Source organism: Macaca nemestrina, chromosome 3 (genome assembly GCF_043159975.1).
Source record: "Macaca nemestrina isolate mMacNem1 chromosome 3, mMacNem.hap1, whole genome shotgun sequence".
NCBI lineage: Eukaryota > Metazoa > Chordata > Mammalia > Primates > Cercopithecidae > Macaca > Macaca nemestrina.
The window spans coordinates 133,476,214-133,484,503 of NC_092127.1; the positions used below are offsets into that span (position 1 = coordinate 133,476,214).

General features: G+C 41.4%; 1 non-coding gene across 1 annotated transcript; it reads left to right on the plus strand.

Annotated features, from left to right (window-relative positions):
* Positions 1–2,391: 2,391 nt before the first annotated feature.
* LOC112425856 (small nucleolar RNA U13) lies at positions 2,392–2,492 on the plus strand. The gene has a single exon (XR_003017011.1). It is a non-coding gene; the product is annotated as a small nucleolar RNA U13 (small nucleolar RNA).
* Positions 2,493–8,290: the final 5,798 nt, after the last annotated feature.

The window sequence follows — 8,290 nt, forward strand, 5'->3', positions numbered from 1 at the left end:
TTTACACATATGGTCAGATGATTTTTGACAAGGGTGCCAAGGCCATTCAGTGGAGAAAATATGGTCTTTTCAACAAATGGTGTTGGGAAGATTGGATAGCTACATACCAAAAAACAACAACAAAAGTTGGACCCTTACACCATATGCAAATATTAACTTAAAATGCATCAAGAACTAGCTCCATCCACTAAGGTTGGAAGAAAAATAGAGCTAGAATTATTAAATTCTTAAAAAGAAGAAAAAGAATTATTGGCCCGGCGTGGTGGTGCACGCCTGTAATCCCAGCACTTAGGGAGGTCGAGGCAGGTGTATCACCTGAGGTCAGGAGTTGGAGACCAGCCTGGCCAATAGGGTGAAATCCCATCTCTACTAAAAATATGAACATTAGCCAGGTGTGGTGGTGGGCACCTGTAATCCCAGCTACTCAAGCAGCTGAGGCAGGAGAATTGCGTGAACCTGGGAGGTGGAAGTTGTAGTGAACTGAGACTGTGCTATTGTACTCCAGCCTAAGCGACAGAGCAAGACCCTGTCTAAAAAAGAAAAAAAATAAATAAAGGAAAAGCTTCATGACATTGGATTTAGCGGTAATTTATTGGGTATGATCAAAAGCACAGCCAACAAAAGGAAAAATAGATTGGACTTCAGCAAAATTAAAAATTTGTGTATCAAGGGACACTATCAGCAGAATGAAAAGGCAACCCAAGGAATGGGAGAAAACATTTGTAAATAAGAAATCCTGCAACAATAAAAAGCCTGAAAAAATGAGCAAAGTACTGGAATAGACACTTCTTGCAAAAAGATGTAGAAATGTCCAATAAGTTCATGAAAAGCTCAACATCAGTAATCACTGGGGAAGTGTACAAATCAAAACCACAATGAGATACCACTTTATAAACCTATTAAGGTGGCTATTATCAAAAAAGTAGAACAAGTGTTGACAAGGACATAGAGAAACTGGAACTCAGGTACACAGTTGGTGGGAATGTAAAATGGTACAGCAGTATGGTGATTTCTGAAAAAAGAAAAAAAAACAATTGCCATATATAATCCAGCAAACCCATTTCTGGGTATACACCCCAAAGAATTCAAAGCAGGAACTTCTATAGATACTTGTACACCTGTGTTTACAGCCCTATTATTCAAAATAGCCAAAAGGTAGAGACAACCCAGGTGTCCATCAATGGATGAATGGGTAAACAAAATTTAGTATATGCATACGATTGAATATTATTCAACTTTAAGAACAAATTCTGACACATGCTACGATATAGATGAACCTTAAGGACATGATAAGTGAAGCCAGTCATACGTAGGACAAATATTGTATGACTCCACTTACACTAAGTACCTAGAATAGTCAAAAGCATAAAGAAAGTAAAATGATGGTTCCCAGGGGCTTAAGGAAGAGCAGAATGGGGAGTCAGTGTTTAATAGGTACAGTTTGTGTTGGAGGAAGATGAAAAATTCTGGTGACAGATGGTGGTAATGGTTGCACAGCAGTGTGAATGCACTTAATGCCACATAAATGTACGCTTAAAAATGGTTAAAACAGCAGGTTTTATGTATATTTTACTAGTTTTTTAAAAAACTGCTTCCCAGAAGAATTCAGAAAGTAATTACAATTATGTGTGTGTATTTCAGTTACTACACATGCATATATCTCTGTTCACTGAGAGGGCCTAGCAGCAGACATGCCAGCAGCAACAGGTACATCCAATGCCCAGATCTTGTTTTCTAATACCGTTCTCCAAGAAAAGGCATCAGGGCTCCCTAGAGAAATGGCTGATTCTCCGTCGAGGGTATCTTGTAGTGCCAGAAAGTAAAGAAGTGTTCCACAAACAAGGATGCAGGTATGTGAAAGGGGCACAGGAGCCAACTGATAGAATGCCCAAGGGCCAAAGATGAAACAAATCTCAGCAACAAAGTAAATAATGCAGCTTAGGATTATAACCCAAAGGATAAAGTAAGTACCCATGAGTCCATATTGATATAAATGACCTGATGAAGGAGCAGTAGCATCTCTCCTATACAGAAAAAGCCCAAATAATTATGTAGATACCGCCTCCCCCACTTCAAGGAGATGGAGCTTAACTCCCCACCTTTCGAGTACGGATTTTGCTTAGTCACTTGCTTTGAGTACAATATGTAAAGAGGAAAAAAAAAATTGTATAGTAACCTGGCAAACACTATCTTGGCCAGATGATCAACATTTGTATTAATATCATGAGTGATAAGCCCTATTAATAACAGGTACCCTTGATGTGATGAAAATGCCCCTTTTTGGTCTTCCTCCTAAGACCAGAAGGAAAACAATCAGAAAACTTCACAGACATTCTACAAAACCAACTAGTACTCCTTAACGCTGTCATGGTCATCAAAACCAAGTCTGAGATCCTTCTGTAGTTCATAAGCATCATGACTGGGCTTTCACACTTCTGTGTTAGATGTGCCTCCTTCACGCCTTGTTACATCAGGACATTACCCATCTGATGTGAAAAAAAAAAGGTTGGGAATCTGAAGTCATTAAAAACAAAACTATCTGAGGTGGTTAAATGAATGTAATTGTGGGATCCTGGAATGAAAAGAATATTTGGAAAAAAACTAAAGATCTGAACTGTGCGATTTAGTTAACAGTAAAGTATCAAAGTTGGTTGCTTAGTTGTGACAAATATCCTGTAGTAATGCAGGATACTAACAATAGGTATACAGGTGGGTGAGGTGTATACAGGGACTCTGTACTGTTTTTGCAATGTCTCTGTATATCTAAAACTTTTTTTTTTTTTTTTTTTGAGATGGAGTATCACTCTGTCGCCCAGGGTGAAGTGCAATGGCATGATCTCAGCTCACTGCAACCTCTGCCTCCTGGGTTCAAGCAATTCTCCTGCCTCAGCCTCCTTAGTAGCTGGGATTACAGGCACGCACCACCATGCCTGGCTAATTTTTTGTATTTTTAGCAGAGATGGGGTGTCACCATGTTGGTCAGGGTGGTCTCGAACTCCTGACCCCATGAGCCACCAGACTCGGCCTCCAGAAGTGCTGGGATTACAGGCATGAGCCACCACAACCAGTGACCGAAAACTACTCTAAAATAAAGTTTATATATTAAAAAATCGTGCTTTCATACTCAAAGTCTAACCCAATAGAACCTGACTGAACTCATCCCTAAATGCAGTTTCAGTTCTTATTTATTTCCAAATAGACTCCAAGTTTTGCAAGGTTGATAAGCAGATAGAAACTATGAGAAAGTAGGCCGGGCGCGGTGGCTCAAGCCTGTAATCCCAGCACTTTGGGAGGCCGAGACGGGCGGATCACGAGGTCAGGAGATGGAGACCATCCTGACTAACACGGTGAAACCCCGTCTCTACTAAAAAATACAAAAAACTAGCCGGGCGCGGTGGCGGGCGCCTGTAGTCCCAACTACTCGGGAGGCTGAGGCAGGAGAATGGTGTGAACCCGGGAGGCGGAGCTTGCAGTGAGCTGAGATCCGGCCACTGCACTCCAGCCTGGGCGACAGAGCGAGACTCCATCTCAAAAAAAAAAAAAAAAGAAACTATGAGAAAGTCTTTAGTTCACTCACTATTTGTAAGTCAAGTTATAAAAACATATAATGAAACTCTTAAAGGAGATTTAACCATTATGTGAAAGAAGGCTCTCCATTACAGCCTCATTTCAGTTTTGTTCACCAAAAAATGAGGGCCCTTTTTAAATAATTATATTTCAGTAGTTTAATGGTCCTGTTTTGATTTACAGCAAAACTTCTTTCAAATTAACTTAGCCTAATGTATTACCCAAAATGTTATACCAAGTCAAATCTTAATAATTCTTAGATAATAGCTGGTTTGGGAACTATCATCGATGACTGAGGTCTCCCATGCTAAGAACAGGTTAATTATTTATTTATTTATTTATTTATTTATTTATTTATTTATTTTTTGAGATGGAGTCTCACTCTGTCGCCCAGGCTGGAGTGCAGTGGCATGATCTCGGCTCACTGTAAGCTCTGCCTCCCAGGTTCACGCCATTCTCCTACCTCAGCCTCCTAGTAGCTGGGACTACAGGTGCCCGCCACCGCACCCGGCAAATTTTTTGTATTTTTAGAAGAGACGGGGTTTCACCGTGTTAGCCAGGATGATCTTGATCTCCTGACCTCATGATCCACCCGCCTCGGCCTCCCAAAGTGCTGGGATTACAGGCGTGAGCCACCGCACCCGGCCGAAAACAGGTTAATTTTGATGTTAACACACTACTATGGTATAAAGATTGTTGTAAGCATGTCAGTCAATATACCAAATCAGAAACCACGTATCTGACAAGCATAATTTCTACACCTAGAATAAGTGGCACAAACTTTAGTCAGTGAATTATCTTGAAATGTAGAATTAATTTAAAAATAGAACCAGTAGCCCAGGCACAGTGGCTCACACCTGTAATCCCAGTACTTTGGTAGGCCGAGGCAGGCAGATCACTTGAGGCCAGGAGTTCAAAACCAGTCAATGTAGTGAAACCCCATCTCTACTAAAAGTACAAAAATTGGCTTGGTGTGGTGGTGCATGCCTGTAATCCCAGCTACTCGGGAGGCTGAGGCAGGAGAATCGCTTGAACCCAAGAGGCGGAGGTTGCAGTGAGCCAAGATTATTGTACCACTGCACTCCAACCTGGGCGACAGAGTGAGACCCTGTCTTTAAAAAAAAAAAAAAAAAAGAACAAGCAAGTGGTTGTAAGCATCGCTGAGGATATCAGATCCCTAAGACTTAATAATTAAGCATGGTAAAGAAGAGGTAACTCAGGCTTCCAGAGGGCAAGGGCAAGTAGAGTGAAAAAGCTGTACAAGTCTCCAGAAAGCAGTAATGACTTAGCATTCTGGATGCTGCTTTATGGCACAAAAGTATCATTATGGAGTGTGCTGGTGGAAGGTAAAGTTAAGAAAAAGTAAAGGGTCATTCATATGCAATTACAACATCTATCACAAATACTACGTTCTTCTAGCATAACATTGCTTGTATTCCGCAATTTATTTTTGTCTTGCTGTCATCCAGTCTGGAGTGCAGTGGCGTGATCCCGGCTCACTGCAACCTCTGCCTCCCTGGTTCAAGCAATTCTCCTGCCTCAGCCTCCCAAGTAGCTGGGATTATAGGCATGCACTACCACACCCGGCTAATTTTGGTATTTTTAGTACAGACGGGGTTTCACCATGTTGGCCAGGCTAGTCTCCGACTCCTGGTCTCAGGTAATTCACCCACCTCGGCCTCCCAAAGTGCTGGGATTACAGGAGTGAGCCACCGAGTCTGGCCGCAACCAGGTATGTTTTCAAATCACAGTCTTTGAATAAACTTGTTAAGTTTTGCCTGTGGGCTTCAAATTAAGATTCTTAAACTACCTTGGTGATCCTTGTGACCTTCAATGAGTCCATCCATATTCTAGAGTCTACCTTGGTTATACACCTTCATGCTTTATCCCCAAGTGCTTTCAGAACCATTTCACTGAGATGTTCCTAACGTTGACATAAAACCTTGAAACTATAAAAGGGGAGATTTAAGAATTCAGTCATGTAAAAATAGCTTCTGCCATGATGAGCAAACAAAGAGGACAAACTGGGGGGGAAAAGGTATTTAAAGCTCACTATAGGAACAAAGTACTCCTGCAGATTAGTTAAGACCAAAGCCAACAGAAAAGCAGTTGATAAACATCACACAAAGGCAATCAGCCAAATTCAGATTATGGAAACCTACAGGTTAATCTTATTTCTTCAGCAAATAAGAAACAAAAACAAATAAATGAATGGCAAATCATCCTGAATAAGAGAAGAAACAGACACTTCAACTTTACTAAAGATATCCAAATGGCGGCCGGGCGCGGTGGCTCAAGCCTGTAATCCCAGCACTTTGGGAGGCCGAGACGGGCGGATCACGAGGTCGGGAGATCGAGACCATCCTGGCTAACACAATGAAACCCCGTCTCCATTAAAAATACAAAAAAATTAGCCGGGCGTGGTGGCGGCGCCTGTAGTCCCAGCTACTCGGGAGGCTGAGGCAGGAGAATGGCGGGAACCCGGGAGGCGGAGCTTGCAGTGAGCCGAGATCGCGCCACTGCACTCCAGCCTGGGCGACAGAGCGAGACTCCGCCTCAAAAAAAAAAAAAAAAAAAAAAAAAGATATCCAAATGGCTAGTAAGCTTATGAAAAAGTACTATTCATTGTCAGGAAGAGCAAATTAAAACCAGAAGATACCACTACACACACAATGGCTAAAATTATAGACTGACAACAGCAAATGATAAGGATGTGGACCTACTAGAACTCTGGGAATGTAAAACAGGATGATCATTTAGGAAAAAGTTTGTCATCTTCTAGTAAAATTTAAAATACATCAACTTAGGATATTCCCACTCCTAAGTACTTATCCAAATTAAATTAAATTAAAATGTAGGTTCACAAAAACGTTGTACATGTTCATACCAACTTTATTCATGATAGCCCCAAACTAGAAACAGCTCATTGTTCATCAGTTGTTCACCTAACAGGTGAAACATTAAAATGTGGCATATTCATACATAGAATACTGCTCAGCCATAAAAAGGAACAAAGCTTAAACACACTGATGAATATACCAACATGCTGAGTAAAAGGAACTTACAGAATACATACTGCGTAAGTGAGTCCATTATATGAAGTTCTAGAATAGGCAAAATTAATCTACAGTGAACAAAATCTTAACAGTAGCTGACTGCCAGGCGAGGGAAGAAAGGGCAGGAGAGGTGCAGGAATTGACTAGGTGAAAAAAAAATTCAGATGTAATACAAATGTTCCAAATTTAGGGGTTTGAGTTACATGCTTTTACATCAAAACTCATCAAATGAGTCTGGGTATGGTGGCTCACACCTGTAATCCCAGCACTCTGGGAGGCCTACATGGGTAGATCACTCAATGTCAGGAGTTTGATATCAGCCTGGCCAACATGGCAAAACCCCATCTCTAATAAAAACACAAAAATTAGCTAGGCATGGTGACAGGCACCTGTAATCCCAGCTACTCAGGAGGCTGAGGCGGAAGAATCCTTTGAACCCCGGAGGCGGAGGTTGCAGTGAGCCAAGACTAGGCCACTGTACTCTAGCCTGGATGATATAAGACTCCATCCCCCCAAAAAAAAATCTCATCAAATGATACACTTAGCATTTATTCATCTTACTGCAAATCTCCCTCAAAAAAACTCCAATGACGGCTGGTGTGGTGGCTGATGCCTGTGATCCCAGCACTCTGGGAGGCTGAGGCAGGCAAATCACTGGAGGCCAGGAGTTCCAGACGAGCCTGGCCAACATGGTGAAACCCCATCTCTACTGAAAATACAAAAATTAGCTGGGCGTGGTGGTGCACATCTGTAACCCCAGCTACTTGGGAATCTGTGGCACGAGAATTGCTTGAAACTGGGAGGTGGAGATTGTAATAAGCTGAGATCATGTCACTGTACTCCAGCCTGGGTGACAGAGAGACTCTGTCTCAAACACAAAAAACAAAAACAAAAACAAACTCCCATGACATGTATGCTGAAAGGATTAAAAGTGAAAAATGTCTACAACTTACTTGGACACGCATATAGAAGAAAAGATAAGACTGCAGGAGGCAGGCTATGTGATAAAGCATGGCAAATGCTACTTGTAGAATCTAAGGGATGGGCATTGGCATCACCAGGATTTTATATACTGACAGAAAATCATCTTTAGGGTATTTAGGTGGGAAAAAAGCCAAAATATAAAATAGCACATATAGTATAATTTACATTTTAAAAAGAAATGAAAACATCCATTAACACTTGCTTATAAATAAAGTAAAAGTCACAGAAGCTTACACTAGAAACTGATGACAGGGCTGTGCGAGAATAGAAACTAAACAGCTGAATTACAGGATGGGAAGGAGAATCTTCACTACATACCCTTTGTATCTCTTCAAGTTTATTGCCTTCAAAAAATAAAATATAAACAACTTTAAAATGAGCCTATTTTTCTGAGACAGGGTCTCACTCTGTCACTCAGGTGGGAGTGCAGCAACGCAGTCACGGCTCACTGCAGCCTTGACCTCCCAGGCTCAAGCAGTCCTCCCACTTCAGCCTCACAAAGTGCCAGAATTACAGGTGTGAGCCACCACACCTAGCCTATTCTTGGTTTTCATATCATCAGGCTTAAGACAGACTAAACCTTCCTTCCTATACTTCCTTTCTAAAAATAAGAAAACCACTCGAACTAAAAAACTGGGCAAAAAACCCAGACACCTCACCAAAGATGATATATACGGATGGCA